The 17,969-nt window shown below is 48.6% G+C and overlaps 1 pseudogene; it reads left to right on the top strand.

Moving 5' to 3' along the window:
* Nucleotides 1-4,549: 4,549 nt before the first annotated feature.
* The window catches only part of LOC147718042 (homeobox protein Hox-B6-like), a 39,958-nt pseudogene continuing 26,538 nt past the window's right edge, over nt 4,550-17,969 (top strand).

Here is a 17,969-nt window from a genome sequence, read left to right as displayed (position 1 = left end):
TCCTGTGTTTGCAAAGGCTACTTTTAGAAAGTTAGCATTTGCTTGCCTAACCATTTCAGCCCGCCTCTGCAAGGATGTGTATCTGCTGTCTGGGTTGTGTGAGTGACAGGGCTGGGGGATGACAGGTGGTGAATGCAAGGATTACACCTTAGTGGGTGGTGGGAGGGAGTGCCCCTGGACTCTGAATAGGGCTGTGCTCTGCCACCACAATGCTGGCTCCGCCCCCTGGGGAGCGACTGATGACTCTGCCCGACACCGGGCCCAGGCAGAGGGAAGACTGTCAACAAGGTACTCCTGGCTGTACTTGTCATCTGAATGCTGGCTCCACCTCCTGCGGAGCGTCTGATGTGCCTGCCCCTCACACTGAAAGGAAAAGCCAGGAACAGCACAACAGAGTGCTTCAAAACTGAATTAGGCTATGCAAAGGCCTGAAAGAACAAAAGAATTGCTGTATAAAAGAAGGAGCCCTGCTCCCAAGAAACTAGATCCTGTTTCCCACAACGAACCTCTGCCCAACTAGAAGGAGAAGGAGAAGCTGGAAGGACTGGCCTGCTGTCTGCCTTGGTGAGGAAGGAGAGGAGAAGACTTTCTGAAAAGACTTTGCTGACTTGTGCTTGAAACTTTCTCCAAGGGCTTGAATGAGCTTGCCCCCTGAACGGAACCCCAGGACCAGTGGGTTCCTTGTGTCTTCGCTCATCTTAAACTTCGAGCCGTGTGTGCCTCCCGCCGGAGCTGAGTCTGCGCCCCCATCACCCCCTCCTAGGGCTGTGGCACTCGGGAGCTCGCCTGCCCTTCACCCGTGAGAGCCTCGCTCTATTTATAGTCGCTCTCTGCCCCCGGGTCAGGCTGCCGGCTCCTCTGCCCCTGCCTGCCATCAGGAGCGCGCTGAAGCGCTCACTCGCCCCTCCCGCCGGAATTCCTCTGCGGCCGGTGATCGATGCCGAGACAGCCGGCTGTACAATAGAGCATACCCTGCTGTCCTGATTCACCCCTGAGAGACTTCACAGGCCGCGCCGCCCCCTTTGGGAGACCCCAATACAGTCCGTACTGAGGTTGTGGGCCGCGCCTCCCTGTGGGCACACACCCGCTGAAAGGAGAGATCCGAGAACACAGCCAAGAAACGAGTCGCACTCCCCGTGTACGACTCGTCCTAGAAAGAGAACCGCGATCTGAAGGTATGGCGCTAGCAAAACGGGCTCGGGCCCGCAACGCTTTATTTCCCCGTAATCAGCTGTGCGCGTCGGATTTCCTCAGAAGGGAGTCTACGTCACTACGAGTGCGTTGCTGTTGAGTGGGAGTTGAGCGCTTCGCCTACGGAATCCAACCTGTGCCCCTAGCTCTCTGAAAAGTGCCCAGTACGTTGAAACCCCCCCGCAGTACGAGCCGCACAAGCTGAGTACGACTTGTACCAGGGTTTTTCCTTGCTACGCCTTGTGCCTCTGAGAAGTGCCCCGTACGCGACGTACGCTTGCCCACGCTAGATGCGTGAGCCGTGGTAGGGTCTCTCGTATTTTTACCGGGGAAAGCGCACCGAGGCGCTACGAAGCGCCCAGTGAGTCATAAAGTGGCATCAAGTAACTAGTATCCTAGGAAAAGCATTCTAACAGACCGTAAAGACAACAAAAGATCTAAGAGAACTATTTTGAGGGAAAATAGACTAAGAAGGAAGCAGCGAACTGACCAAAAAGAGGATTGCCATTATTTTCACAATCTTGTGACTTAAGCTAAAATCGTTATATTGGTCTTGTGATAAGTCTTACCTGCACAGATATATCTATATACTACTATTATAAAGAGAGAACACAAACCTTTTGGCAAGGTAAACTCGGGAACCACAGCGCCAATCCACACACCCAATACATTGTTGTAATCCTCAGGGTGTGCAGATGGACATAGGCTATAGAAAATAAAAAAAAAACTTAAATTTAAAAATATAACTTAAAAAAAAAGTAGTGCCCTGAAAGTAGCGGCGGCCGCGATGCTGACGGCCACGACGTAGTGCTGGCCGCAACGTACGTGATGACGAGGAGGGGCAGCGGTGAAGTGAGGAGCTCGGGGAGGAGCGGCGGCTCAGGTATGGCTCTGGGACACGGGACGGGAGGGAGCCGGTGCGGGAGGTTGGCCCGGAACAACTGCGGTAAGGCTCAGGCTCTGGGGGCAGCTTTTCAGGCTTGCGAGGAGGTGCAGCGGTGAAGTGAGGAGCTCAGGGAGGAGCGGCGGCTCAGGTAAGGCTCTGGGACACGGGACGGGAGGGAGCCGGTGCAGGAGGTTGCGCCGGAACAACTGCGGTAAGGCTCAGGGTCTGGGGGCAGCATTTCAGGCTTGCGTGCGTTCCCGGCCCCCGCCCGCCACGACCTTCTCCGGGACACAGACAATGTCGTGGCGGGCGGGGGCCCGGGCGGGAGTGCACACAAGCCTGAAATGCTGCCCCCAGACCCTGAGCCTTACCAGGCAACGCTGGGGCGGGCTGCTAGTTTTTAGGTTTCGCCTCGCCGAAAGCTGCCCAGCAGACTTACGCGCAAGGCGAAAACTTTTGTTTACTAGTATGGACAAAAGTCCCGCCTCTCTGTACCATTGGCTGGCTCCATAAATGGAGGCTATTTATAATTTATAAATTTCTTTATTCGGCTTTTCGCATTGGAAAACCATAAAAGGAACATTTAAAATACATTTACACGTTATTTACAGATTACAATTCGTTGTTCCAAAGAAAATCATACATAAACGTTAACATCCTTAATGATTATTTCAGTTAATCGAGTTTAAAACTAATCCCGGGTGATTTTTTAGAGGTTTCTTCTATGTTTCCTAATACATTTCAGGAAATTTAAAACAATGTAACAAATAGATTCAGAATCAAGCATTTGGAGGCGAAGCATTGCGGGCGGTAATGCCTAACACCCCATCGCCTCAGAGTTGGTAAAATCCAGGTTCTCCTGTGTGGGTGATGGAATTTACAGAACAAAATGACATGTATGTTAGATTGTTTCGATTCCCCATCACAGGGACATAAAGGGAGAGTTTGATCCCAACTGTTACTTTCGGGGAATGTCACCAGACTAAAAAAAGTGTCCAATCTGAATCTTGTTAATAACATCCTCTCATAGGTAGAGAGCTGGAGAGTTAAATACGGCTGGATGGAATGTGTTGTTTGGACCATGTTTGCATGCAAAACCGAAGGTTTTGACGCCTCAGACATCAGTCTCAGTGACTCTAAATGGCTAAGTGCTAAATTCTTTAGAACCTTCCTAGGAAAATTGGTCACTGTCTCTGGTTGGAGATAGTAGTTCTCCAAACCAAGGTCTTTTAGGAAGTTTCTAACGTAGCTGAGCCACTTTACTTTTTGTGACTGATCGAGGGCCATGGTGTCAGCTACAATTGACTGGGTGAAGATGTTTTTAACCGAGGTCCAAACACGTCTCCACAACATCAGTGGTTGTATCTTTATCAGATCTTCCAAATAGGATATTCCTAACTCCAGGTGCAAAGCGTAAGTTGATGTTCCTCTCGGGATTGCTAGAAGGAATCTTAAAAAAGTATTTTCCACAACCTGGAGTGGGCTAATATCTGTGTGTCCCCATACTCCCGCTCTGTACAAAGCAATGGCCCGACACTTCGCGCTATAAATTTTCAGAAGCTCTACTGGTGCCCTCTTACCCAGTCTCTGGGAGAAACTCATCAAGGCCGCTGTGGATCTTCTGAACAAGTGACACCTTGCCTCCACTGCTGGCCTCCATGACAATTTTTCATCTACCATAATTCCGAGGTATGGGTACTGGGAAGTGGAGGCTAGCCATTGGAAGAGAGAGGCATCCGTCTTTCAGCGAGGCGATTGGTGGGCGTTCCCGGCGATTTTTTCTCATCCTGCCCCTTTGACAACGTCATTGCGGTGGTGGGCGGTTCCTATTTTTTTTGGGGGGGAAGGTTTGTTTTGGTCATTGCAGGCCGACCGCCGCCAGAAGAAGTCCAGGTGAGTGCTGCCTTCTGCTTTGCCTTTCTTGCCGTTCCCGCCCCCCCTCCCGCTGTCCGTGCCTTTTTTTTTCTTTTTTCGGTCGTCATGTTTTTGTCTTTTTCGAGCTGTTTTTGTCGGAGTGGGCTGCGCTTTGCGTGTCTCATGTCGTGTTTCTGTTTGTTTTACTTCTTTGCGTGTGTCTCGCTGCTGTTGTCTTTGTTTTCTGTCCATGGAATGCTTCAAGCGGTACGTTTATCCTGTCTTATGTCGTTTCCCTCTTTGTTTTACGAAGGGTGCCAAGGCTGCAGTCACCAAGTCCGGAGAAATCTATCCCCCATTGAAGTGGGCACGGGGGGAATGTGTTTCCTACAAGGGTTTTCCGCCAGTTCTTTGTTTCTCGAGGGCCACCCCGCATTCCTTGGATTCCGGATAAGCTCACAGACCGTCCCCGAGCCGCGGGTACTCGCACGGTAACACTGGTGGGTACTCACGACGGGCGCACGCCTCCGCTGCAAACAAGTACAACTCTGGGAGGCGGAGAGTGAAAGAAACTTTCCGCCGCTAGCTGGCCTCCAAGTGGACCGCTCCGTCCTCCAGATGAGCGCTTTCTTCGTGAACTCTGCTTCCAGGTGTCTCTGCCTGCTCCTGCAGGGCAGGAGTCCTTCCTGGGGCAGATCCCCGTCTACTCCTCCTCGGGCTATGGGGATCCCCTCAGGCACTTCCCGGCCAACTACGGGGCTGCCGGAGTGCAGGAGAAGGGCTTCACGGCCTACTACCACCAGACGGCCAGCGCAGCCTACAGACAGTCCGCCTGCGAGTACGGGGCGGCCGGCTTCTACCGGGACAAGGAGCCCCGCTGCCCAGCCTGGACGAGCCCCCGCCGCACTTCAAGACGGACTGCGCTCAGGGCAAGAGCCTCTTCGGGGAGCCGGAGGAGATAAGTGCCCCACGCCTGTCTACCCCTGGATGCAGAGAATGAATTCATGCAACAGTGAGTGTGGTCCCTTGCTCTCTGCCTGCCCACACTGCTGCTCCATGCTCATGCCCTCTGCCTGCTCGGGCTTCTGTCCTCTCTGCTGCCTGCTCCATTCACCCTTACATGTACTCTACCTTCTCAGCCCTCTAGCCCCTCTGCCTGCTCAGGCGTCTGTGCTCTCCGCTGCCTGCTTCATCCACCCTGATCTACCTGCTCAGCCCTCTAGCCTCTCTGCCTGCTCATACTTCTGTCCTCTCTGCTGCCTGCTTCATCCATCCTTACACATACTCTGTCTGTTTAGCCCTCTGACCCCCTCTGCCTGCTCAGGCTTCTGGCCTCTATGCTGCCTGCTATATCCACCCTACTTTCTTCCGTGTGGGATCTCTGCCTACTCAGCCCTCTAGCCCCTCTGCCTGCTCAGTCATCCGTGCTCTCTGCTGCCTGCTTCAGCCACCCTGCTCATCCATGTGGGCTCTCTGCCTGCTCAGTCATCTGGGCTCTCCCAGCCTGCTCAGGCTTCTGTCCCGTTCCCGCCCCCCCCCCCCCTCCCGCTGTCCGTGTCTCCAAATGCTTGTTTAATGTTCCTTTGGGTAATGTCCGCGCTATATAAAAATGCCCTTTAAAATAATAAATAAATGTTTGACAGAGCGAAGGGAACGGAACGCACCGTCCACATCTGGATTTCTGTTTGACAAAATACTTGACACGGAAAAGACATGTATTGATAGGACTTCGGGCTCGCCTATTGTTAACGAGAAGGAGACATCCCTTTTAATCCCCAGCGGACAAGTAGCCCACCTGGGCTCTAAGTGGGTGTGAAGTGCCTCTCGCTGGAAGGGAATTTATCTCGCCGCAAAGTGCTTTTTACCAGACCTGAAAAAGTTGCCTTGGTTTTCGAACTTTGGGAGTTTCCTGCCTTCCTTCCTGGGCAGAAAATCAGTAACTTATGTTTTTTTTAATCCTGCTTTTTTAGAGTCTGAGAAACCGCGCGCCCATTGACAGCTGAGAAACCGTCCCGCGCCTCTTTGTCCTGTGGGGAGACATTGTTTATAGCAACCGGAAATCATCAGGGCAATGGAAACAGCTCATAAAAAATGCATAGAAAAATGTGCCGTTTTCTCTTTCCCGCTCCCTTTCCTTCCGTCAGTTCCCTTCACCTATGGTTTCTCACTCTTTGTTCGCGCGCCACTCAAACTGCGTCTTCCCCACCTTGAACCAATGCCTTCCATGCACCTTTTATATAACAATCTGCCCTGAAGGCACCAAGATGTCTGCAATCAGGGGCCTAACAAACATTGGTGCAGCAGGAGCTGTGGCACCGGGGCCCAGAGCCCCCTTGAATCCTGCTAATTGCTGTGTTTTACTACCCCAACGGCAGTGAAAGAGGCCTTCTTCTTGCTTGCACCGGAGTTCATGACATCCAAGCTACGCTACTGTCTGCCATCTTGAATATGCGCTCACTCTGACGATGCACGGTCCTTGGTGACAAGTGCAGGAGCTCCGCGTCTATCGCATCTGCAGTCCGGTGAGAAGTGCGAGAACGCATCGAGAGTGCTTGTGGTCTGGTGAACAGTGCAGGCACTCACTATCTGGCGGTGCCAGTGCTCCTGGTGAGAAGTGCAGACATTGAGGGCGCTCGTTCTCTGGTGAGAACTGCTGTTCTATCTATCTGTAGCCTGGTGAGAAGTGCAAAGACTGTGAGAAGGGCCTGACACCACATATAATCAGAGGGTAAGTGCTGGTGCCTAGTAACAGTGCCTGTGGTCTGACGTGAAGCCACTTTGTCTGATGAGAAGTGCTGGTACACACTGACAGTGCGTGTGGTCTGGTGTAAAGTGCAGGGACTCACTACCTGATGGTGCTTTTCCTCTGGTGAGAGCAGGTGCTCAATCAGGATCAGTATCATGGTGAGGAGTGCAGGGACACACTACCTGACACTACACATAATCTGAGGGTAAGTGCTGGTGCCTACTGACAGTGCGTGTGGTCTGGTGAATAGTGCAGGGACTCACTGGCTGATGGTGCATGTTCTTTGGTGAGAACAGGTGCTCAATCTGGCAGGGTCTGTAGTATGGTGAGAAGTGCAGGGGACTTACTGCCTAATACCACATATAGTTTTTTGAGGAGTGCGGGTACACAGTGCCTGAAAGTGCCTGTAATCCAGAGTGAACTGTAGAATTAGATTGATGTGAACTGAAACACAGGTGGTCTGGTGACCAATGCAAGTCTCTCTGTCTAACAGTGCCTGTTTTCTGGTGAGAACTGTGGCATGTGGTTTGTTGAGAAGTGCAGGTACTCGCTATCTGTTAGCGCCAGCATTTGTGTATAAAAGTGCTAATATACAGCCTGACAGCGCCTGTAGGCTTGTTATAGGTGCTATCTGCCAGCGCCTAGAACTGCAGAATCCAACTGAGGCAAAGTTCATGCAGGCTGGAGAACCCTGCAGGCACTCAGGCTCTGAGAGTGACAGCAGTGTGCTCACCAGTGACAGCTCCCGTAGTCACCACTAACAGCCCCTGTGGGCTCGTGAGAAGGGCCTGCGACTGTCAGCCAGTCACTGTACTTCATGCACTCGCTGTCTGATGAAATGAACAGATACTAATAATCAGAAAGAGAATGGACACTAGTGTCTGCAAAAACCATTAGTTTTTATCGGAAACCCTCATAGACTTCCTGGAATTGTCATAGCGGTATATCTTTTGTCCGCCCCATCAGGAGTCTTGGCATAGTCATTGGGTCAACGATTAACGTGCAGGATGCCTGCCTCACCCGAGGCTACTTCTGGTGTATGCAGAAGTGTCCAGAAATCCAAAAAGGGGGCAAAAAGTTACGTTTAAAAAATAATGACTTAGTCAAAAAGGAAAAAAAATTTAATATAAGAAAAAAGACTAGTCACTATCATTAAGAGACTCTGTGATATGTAGGTAGTTGAGTTATTGGGCTACCATATCATTCTAAAGAAGTGTCGACATGTTTCAGCTCTCGGGGTCCACAGGGGTCAGGGGAGCTTTCGTCAGGACAGTAACAAAAAAACAAACAAACAAATATATATAAAACACGCGCACCTTTTGTGTGTGTTGCAATAGTAGCACAATGGAATTTCCAAGCTTATGCGTTCAGTATTTTGGCTTCAACGGGGACTCGGAGTCGCTTCTGGATTTACACCATGCGGCGCGAATTGCGTGCCTTGTGCTGACTCTGACTAGGATACTAGAAATGAACAGATAACCGACACCAGGGAGTGCCTGTACTCGAACGAGAAGTGCTGGTGCCGACTGTCAAAAATTGCATGCAGTCTGATGTGAAGTGCAGGTACCCAATGGTATGTCGTGATTGTAGAGTGAAGTGCAGTGTGATGTGCATGTGCTCGTTGTCTGAAAGTGGTATCACCAGGATGAGAAGACGTCCTAGCCCTCTGAAAGTGCCTGCAATAACGAGAAGTGCAGGTCCAGAATGTTATAATGTTTATAGACCAATGAGAACTCTAACCATGTGCTCTCTGAAAGTGTGTGTGTTCTGGTACTTTCCGATTGGGCGTTCCTGCAGTCTAATGAGAGGTGCAGGTACTGAGTGTACGAAACTGTTTGACTCTGATGAGAAGTGCAGGCACTCTGTGTTTAATCATGTTTAGTCTAATGAGGAGTGCAGGTCTCCATGCCCATTCAATACACGGCCTATTTGCTGAGAGTGAAGAATACCCAGCGGAGTTAGTATGGTAATTGAGGCGTGTTTTGGAGAATTCTGAGCCTGTGTCCTCACAGACCGGGGATTTAGATAGTTTGTAATACTAGAAAGTGTTCAATATACGTATTGTTCTTTTCCTGTTTGCACTGTTCTGTTCTTGTAAGTTTCTAGCACTGAGTGTTTCTCCTGCGGGTACCTTCAGACGCTATACAGCAGGCTATGCCTAGCCAGTCCCCTGCCTTCGCCCTCTTGGGTGCTGTGATAGCATTCTGCGTGGGCAAACCTGCTTATCAGTCTGTTGGCGCAAGTTGTGTGTGCGCGTTAAAATACAAGGCTCTAGTTTTTATCTAGGTCTGCTTGCCGAGTCTAGGCGCTGTACAGTGGGGGTCTAAGCGCACCGAGTGTTTGCTGCATGTTGTGTGGCCATGCTGTGTGTTTGCGTGCCCTGCTCCTCAAACACATCATATGCAGGGTTAGCTTTTAAAGGATGTTTTCATGGGTAGATATTAAGACAGTTCTAGTTGTGTTCCGAATAGTGTACGCATATGTTTACAGTACACGGGCACGCATGCGCACTCTTTGTGTACAGTATAGTTTGTGTGAGCTGTGTATAAGTAAAGTACGTGCATACTTTTCAAGTACACGTATTTCCATGTCATGTTTGTATATTGAATAGGGCGTGTGCAGACTGTGTGCTATACTCCGAACTAACGTTGTCTGCACAGTTTATTTTGTATGCATTGTCTGTGCCATGTCAGTTTTGTTCAGTTTGTTAAGAGTATTTTGTATATGCGGTTAACCTATACCGTAAGCACGCTCCTTTTACAATATACCCTGTGTCCATTCCATGCATGTATGGTATGATGTGCATTAGGCGTGTTTACACCTTAAATATCAAGTTGTTTTTTCATCGTCTCTTGCGTGCATGGTAATTGTGCAGTGTTGGACTTGGCCCTTAGGGCGGGTTCCCCCCTAATCTTTTTGCTTTTATTTGTGACCCTGTGTTAGTGATTTTTGGGTCTCTGCGCACTTTTCCCTGGGTCCCAGAGTGAAAGTGCGTGCGTGTAGTATGGCTGGCCTGCCCTCCCATAGGAATGCATGGGGAATGTGTGTGTCCCTGGTAGTTCCTGATGCGTGGGGAGTGCAGGCTCGAATTTGATATGTGCGAACTCGTGAGAGTGAATGTTTCGCAATGGTGTATGTGGCATGAGTGTGTCATGTGTACAAATGCCACTTCTAGGACTTGGCATATTAATATAAAATATGCCTGGCGTGTGATTGGCTGGAGCTGGCTGGTGAGCCTGGCTCCAGGAAGGCTGGGTGGTCTGCCCGGTGGTGAGTGTGAGATTAGCATGAGTGATGTGTGGGAGGAGTGTACCTGTGTCCTGGATGGGCTGGGGTTTCCCCACACAATGCTGGCTCCGCCCCCCCTGTGGTGTGACTGATGACTCTAGCCCTGCCAGTGAAAGAAAGGGGTGGTTGGGCCATCAAGAGTGCTCCAGAACCAGCTGCGACTGGTTTCTCCCCCACCCTGCACCCTTAGACAAAGGATTTACAGTATAAAAATGGGGCTGTGTCCCCATGAATGTGTTCTGCTTTTGGATCCTGCCAGAGGGGGCTGTTGCTGCTGCTGGGGCCAGGAGGACCGCCACTTGGGGTGTCTCCCTGCTTGGAGACCCAGTGTGCTGGCTCTGGGCCCAGCCTTGCCCCCCCTGCCTGCCTCCAGCCCCTGCTGGAGCCTTGTCCTGTCCTCCAGTGCTGGGGAGCACTGAGGATTCCTTGCTTATAGTCCTGAGAGCGCTGCTCTCTGTCCCCCAGTGCTGGGAGCACTGGGGATCCTTGCTTAGCGCTTGAGAGCGCTTCATGTGGCTTCTAGCGCTGATAGCGCTTTATTTCGTCCCCTGGCGCTTGGGAGCGCCTTTCCTCCGTGGCTAGCGCTGCTAGCGCTGTGGGTGCCCTTCGCCAGTGCCCACCCGGCATCTGATCGCCCCGTGAGGTGATCTAGCGGCGCGGGGGCCACCCCGCTCATTTGCCGCTTTTATTGTGCCCGTTTTGGAGATATTAATTTATCACGAGGGAGCCCACTCCTCGGATAATGGAACCCCGCCTGCCTATCTAAAGCGAGCCGCCGCGCTGCCCGCGGCGACCCGGAAGTGCTCGTGTGGCCAGCCAATCGCTGCGCGGCCCGAGGGAGGGTGACCCGGAAGTCCCGCCCCCGCAGCCGAGCATCAAGAAGAGACGCAGCCGGCCGTGTCCCCGAGGGCCCCCCAGTGGAGAGAGGAGCCCCGCGCTGCCGGAGAGGAGAAGCCAGCCGTGTATCCCGCCTCCCGCAGCACCAGTGAAGTCCCGGTGAGTGCGGGGGCGGGTCCTTGTTGATTCTTCGAGCGGCCCAGTTGGGAGAGGGCCGCTCCAACGTGGGCAGCATTTCTTTGTGTAGAGCCGGTTGAGGCTCTTGGGGCTGTTGCCCCTGCTCTGAGTCCCCCGTGAGGGACTCCAACAAAGCCCCCATCAGTGTTGAGGAGCCCCGAGGCTCCTGGGGGCAATTCGTTCTGTGAGCCCAGAGAGGCTCGAGGTCAGTTAATTGTGTTAGAGCCTGCGAGGCTCTTGGCGGCCATTGTTTCTTGAGTCCCCTGAGAGGGACTCCAACAAGTTGGGCATTCCTTTCTTGCGAGCCCCACGAGGCTCACGGCACCCTTTGCCCTCAGAGCCCTGAGAGAGGCTCGAAGCGGCATTTTCAGTGTTCCGGATTCCCAGTGAGGGACCCCCACAGCCCACTGAGGCTGCATCTGTGTATTCAGAGCCCAGAGGGGCTGCATTGATTCATTTTGAGTCCAGAGAGGCTCAGGGGGCATTTCTTTTAGCCAGAGCCTGCGAGGCTCCAGCGCTGCCCCGTCATCACAGCTGCCCAGCACTTCGTGGGCAGCTGCCACGTTTAGGCCCTGACATTGGGACACAGGGACTGCCACAGGTGGTGGCAAATGTGGATTTTGCGCTATTGTGTTGCTGTTCCTTGCACCTCTGATTGTATGTTATGCTTCATGTGCTTTACCTTTACACCTCTGAATGGGTAGTTTATTCATCATGTGTGTTGTTGCTTTTACACCTCTGAATGTATTGTGATGCATCATGTGTTTCCTTCCTTAGACCCCTACAGGTATAGCGATACTTAGGTGGTACTAGCGAGGCCCAGGTTCCTTGTGTGATCTCCTAGGATAGTGAGGATTGCATAGGTGGTGCTCACCTGGTACCAGTAGTGGCTGTTTGTGTGTTACAAGTTCTATTTTTGTGCTACAAGTATTGTATTCTAAGTTCTAAAAGTGCTGATTCCTGACAGTGGTCCATGTGGCCGTGTCTTGTACATATCCCCTGTAAATTCTGCCCGTGCCTGTTGGCACATTGTAAAGTGTGTGTTTTATCTAATGTGTTTTGGTGTAATACAAAGGCTATTTTTATATATAACCTTGTGTGGAGTTTCCTTTGTGGTGGGCCTTGGGTGTTGTTGCTGGGGTGCGTGCGCAAATACTTAACTCATATCGCCTCCAAGTTTAGCCTTGCTGCTCGCGCCACGTTACCTAGAGGGTGAGTAGGGGTTATCTTGGCGTGTAACTCACTTGCCCTGACTTAGGAGTGGTGGTCTCTGACTGACTTTGGCGCAAGCCCTGGCCAGCCAGGGATCCCATTTCTAACATGCAGAATAATGTGCTTACATTTTTTGCACACCATATAGTGTTTACAAGATGTGTGAGCATTCCATCGGGTTTGCGCCCCTCAACATGTGCACCATAGACATGTAATACAGATCACAGTTTATAGTGTACATCGCATTGCGTGAGTATGTATGCCTTCCATGCACGCAATATTGTGAATAATGCCACTTGGTGGACAGTAGGCTGTGCTCATTGTGTGTGCATTCTGTTGATTTACAAAAGGACGTGGGTGCACGCCGCCTATGCAAGGCACAGATTGTATGCATTCCGCGTCTGCCTGCTGCGTGTTTAGGGTATATTGCGTGTGCATGGCTTATGTGTTTAGCACGTGTCTGTAGGCTGTTTTTAAACAGTATAGTCTGCTTGAATTTTATATATGCATGCTATAGGCGTACAGTACTGGGTGTAGATGACGTGTTTTACAGTGTACTGCTTGTGCATGTTTGTGTATGTGTGTGTGTGCAAATGCAATAGGTCTCACATTTGCGAGAGATTAAGCTATTGGCAATGTAAATGACAATGCCATTTATTTATCTGTTTTCAAAAGCAACACATAAATAAAAATGTTGTCATTTACAATGCCAGTAGCTCTAATATATAAAGAAAACTTATTTTTACATATCATGCAGCCTGGTGTCCATTTGTAGGGGGATTGGTACTTTTTACTGTGTGTGTGATTACAAATGCTTAACCCAATAACGCCTGAAGAATAGCCTTGGCTGCTCACGCCACGCACCTAGAGGGTGAGCAAGGGTAATTCTAAGGGGTCATCCTTCGCCCTGACTTAGAAGAGAGGGTCCCTGCTTGTCACAGGTGAATACTTGCGCCAACCAGAGACCCCCAATTCTAACAACTGGTCAGGGATATTTGCTTATGCTTTTCCCCTAATACCATTACTGAACAAAGTGAACAGCAAATGCAAGATCAGCCAAATGACAATGATTCTCATTGCACCACAGTGGGCAAGACAAACTTGGTTCTCAGAAATAATGGAGATGTCTCAAGGGACAATGCACAAATTGCCAAAAAAGGAAGATATGCTAACAATTCAATCGGAAAAGTACTTCACCCAGAACCAGAGACCCTAGGTCTAGCGGCATGGCTCCTGAGGACTTAGAATTTGTGCGTCTCAAACTACCAGAAAGCACAATGGCTTTTCCAAGAGAAGCTAGAAAACCAACAACAAGAAAATGTTATACAGCAAAATGAATGAGATATACACAATGTTGCATTAAAAAACGTCTTTCAAGAAAAAGTTCAAAGGAGAGAACAGTGCTAAAGTTCTTGACACATTTACTGGAAAGTAAATGATGCTATACATCACTTAAGGTACACTTACCAGTAATCGTAGCGTATACAAGAGGCAAAACCGGGAAAAGTTTCTTCACTTCACATGTGGTAAAAAGGTTCCTAGGAGGAGCAAACAGAATTGCACCTCCAAAAATGGTGCCAGCACCCACATGGAACTTGAAAGTAGTTCTTGCACAAATGATGAAGACACCATTCTACCCACTACACAAAGCAACGCTACAAATGCTCACTTTAAAGACTGCCTTTTAGTGGCAATGTATGAAAAAAGGGGAATTACCTGGCCTCCAATTCACAATACTGCTTTTTTATTCAGCAAGTTTTAGATGCAACACATTCAGTTGTTGTACCTTACTTTATAAATTGTAATTCATTTAAATCATATTCAAACATTACTTTTCTTTGGTGCATTCAAAAAGATACATATTCCATTTTTCAGAAAAGAATTCATCAATCATATAGAACACATTTCTGCTAAATATAACAAAACATTAAAAAAATGTCAATACATTACAACTCATGTACATTTTCACATTGTTACACCAGTCAATATTATTAACGACCAGCCTGCTTATACCAAAGTTATTCACACTTTGTGTTTTTTAGGGAAAGCAGACTTACTACAGGGAAATGAATATTTTAATTCTCTCTGCGGGTCTACTTTTTGTTGGTAAACCCTCACAAGAGTCCAACTCAATTTGGTTCCCTCATAGATTGAACGGAAGAAAGGCCAACGCATTTCCATTCCCCTTCTAGGTTTGGGGATTATCGTCAGGACTGGACCACGGTGTAATCTATAGGTTGTGGAAAGAAAAGAGGGGCGGGTGAAAAAACAACACCACACGTTGAAACTGTATTTCTACACTTCCCTTCTATTTGTATTTCATTCTTAAACAACAGTTGATGTATCTGATGTTTATTGCAGTAACTGGCGCTTGTTATGCACCTTCTTTAATGTACTTGGGACACAAAGAAAAATAATGTTGTTTGAATGTGTTTTAAATCAATTACAATTTATAAAGTAAGGTACAACAAGTGAATGTGTTGCATCTACAACCTGCTGAATAAAAAAGCAGTATTGTGAATTGGAGGCCAGGTAATTCTCCTTTTTTCATAAATTCTATTACTTCCTACCAGGCCCCCGTAATGGACGTAACCCCTGTTTTCTGACATTTTTAGTGGCAATAATATCCTTACTTAGAGTTAGTGAACTACAGGTGCTAACACTACAGGAACCTTACTTACAAATACATAATCACTGGACGGTCATGAGGACAGAGCCTCAATTCATACAAAAAGTGGTATCAAGATTCCACATAAACCAGCGCATACAAATACCAAGTTTCTTTCAAAACCCAAAGACCAAAGCAGAAAGAGCTTTGCACACACTTGACGCAAGGAGGGCGGTCATGTACTACATAGAAAGAAACAAGGAATACAGTAAAACAAAACAGTTCTTTATATCCTTTGCAAACAGTTTACTGGGAAGACCAGTGACCAAAAACACCATTGCAAGATGGATAGGGCAAGCCATACAGTTAAGCCACAGGCATGCGGGACAGGCCTTACAAGGTGCCCCGCGGGCACACTCAACAAGAAAGAATCAATCAATCAATCAAGGGTTTGTAAAGCGCACTACTCACCCATGCGGGTCTCAAGGCGCTAGGGGAGGGGCCAGTTCGGATTAGTCGCCGCCTCGGCGCACTCGAAGAGCCAGGACTTGAGGTCCTTTCTGAAGGTTCGCAGGGTTGGGGAGCATCTGATGTGCACCGGGATCTCGTTCCAGGTCTTGGCTGCGATGTAGGAGAAGGCTCTCCCACCTGTTCTAGTTCTGCGGATGCGGGAGACTTCTGCCAGGGCGAGGTCAGCGGAGCGGATGTTCCTTTTGGGTACGTGTAAGGATGCACTCTCGCTGAGGTATTTGGGTCTGATGTTGTTGAGGGATTTGTAGGTGTAGGTGAGGAGCTTGAAGGTGACCCTCTTCTCGACGGGGAGCCTGTGAAGTTCTCGCAGGTGTTGGGTCATGTGTTCGTGGCACAGAGTCCCGAGGATGAGTCTAGCGGCTGCACTCTGGATCGTCTGGAGTCTGTGTAGTAGATCTCTGTTGATCCTGACGTATTTGGCGTTTGTAATGCCCTCCATAGGTTACTTATATCTTGTATTTTATCATTCTTCCTGCTGCTCAGCCAGTGTGTATGTTTACTGTAGAATGTTGGTAATTCAGTGATGCACAGAATGTTGGGTGCCTGTGTGAGTGAGGAATGATGGTTAGAGATGGACTGAGCAGCAGGCGGGCTGCTCCTGGTGGGGTTTGCTGTTACATGGAACTAAGGGTTGACTACAGTCTGACCTACATCTACTTCACCTGTTTACCTGGACTACCTATCTGATGTTCTTGTACACCATCTGGATGTACTTGGACCAGCTACTGAATAAAGGTACTTATGAACTTTACTTGGCTACCAGCGTTTACTTGTGCCACAGGGAACAACATATTTTGGCGACGAGGGTGGGATACAAACCCACGCGTGCAAAGCACAATGGATTCTTCTGTTTTCATGCAGCGCCAAAGCGTCATCTGATGATCTCATCGGTCTGTTCATCTGACAGGGGACTGTGGATGCAGTTTTGGACACTGGTGGTGAGTGGAAGTCTGTTTTGCAATTAACTACCATCCGGTGCCTTCTTACACATGGACAGTAAGAAAGATTAACATGAAGATATACTCTTGTTCGTAAGTGGCAGAACACGTAAGAGAGACTTATCGGAGCAGCAGTCATTTTACAACACAAACTGACTTTTTTTTTTTTATAAGAACAGTGACTTTTTTTGCTTTAGTTCAGCGTGAAATTGTTTAAAACTTGTGGTAGGATTTTTCAGTATTTTCTGCCCAGTGTTATGCTGCCATCTAGTGCCAAGTTGAAATGTGACGTTTATATAGTAGAAATTAATCTCCAATCCACGTCTGCTGCTTACATTTAACCTCTAAATCTTGCATGATCCGGGTGAGAGGTCGCTCACGAGCGCAGTCTCTGTTTTTTTTGCCTTGCTAGTACAATATGTTTGTACGGTTTAGTGTCCATGCTTGAGATTACATGTGTGCGAGCTTCCACAATTTTGGTTTTCTTATCTAGTTTATTTTAGTGAGTAGCTGCACTACATTCTCCCTTACATTAGGGATGGGCATGGGTTTGGGAACGATTCCCTTTCTCATAAAGCGTTACACGCGGGCCCTACACAGGGGTGGGTTTATATGAGTTTCTTTCTCATTAAACGTTACACGTGGGCCCTACACTGGGGTGGGTTCATGGGTATGGTTCCCATTTACAGTTGTTCCGTTGTTCTATTTGGTAACCCATACGTGGGGTATGTTTATTGGGTCTCCACCAATTAACATAACATTTTACCCTTACACTGGGTTGGTTTTGGTTCATGGGTACGATTCCCATTACCAATTGTTTGTTTAGTAACCCATACGCGGGGTATGTTTATTGGGTCTCCACCAATTAACATAACATTTTACCCTTACACTGGGTTGGTTTTGGTTCATGGGTACGATTCCCATTAACAGTTGTTTGTTTAGTAACCCATACGTGGGGTATGTTTATTGGGTCTCCACCAATTAACATAACATTTAACCCTTACACTTGGTTGGTTTTGGTTCATGGGTACGATTCCCCTACACAGGGTGAGTCTTCATGGTATGGTCCCATATATATGGTTACGGTCTTATACCCATATAGGTGGATGAACTCTATGGGCCGCAAACCCAAATGTTTGTACCTCATATGAGAGGTGATAGATTGGTTTTTAGCTCCATCTTCACAATGTTTGTAAGTTTCCTTTTGTGAGGCATCTTGTTTATTCATTTCTTCCCTTGCAGTAGGGATCGTAGTTGCGGGGTGGTTTTTTTTTTTTGCCCTTTGTAATCTGCAATGAAGTTTTCTCATGATATTTTTTGAGAGAGGATGGGTTCTTTTACTCAATTTATTGGTTGTAAGCCATCCATTCTTTCCGTTTTAAATGGCCCTGACCCTCTTGTGATGCTTACATTGTTGCACATCCCTGGGTTTTGAACTGTTTATTGCATTTGTAATTTTTCTTGTGTATAGTTTCTCTCTTAATCTTTATCTGTATTTGCAATTTTCGTTTTTCATTTTAAAAGGAGGGGGATGTCTTATGCCCTGAATAGGTTACGTATTTCTTGTATTTTATCAATCTTCCTGCTGCTCTGCCAGTGTGTATGTTTACTGTAGAGTGTTGGGAATTCAGTGATGCCCATAATGTTGGGTGCCTGTGTGAGTGAGGAATGACAGAGGTGGACTGAGCAGCAGGCAGGCTG

Source organism: Lissotriton vulgaris, chromosome 5, assembly GCF_964263255.1.
Source record: "Lissotriton vulgaris chromosome 5, aLisVul1.2, whole genome shotgun sequence".
NCBI lineage: Eukaryota > Metazoa > Chordata > Amphibia > Caudata > Salamandridae > Lissotriton > Lissotriton vulgaris.
Note: the sequence above shows the minus strand (reverse complement) of the source record. Positions and strands in the feature narration are given on the sequence as shown.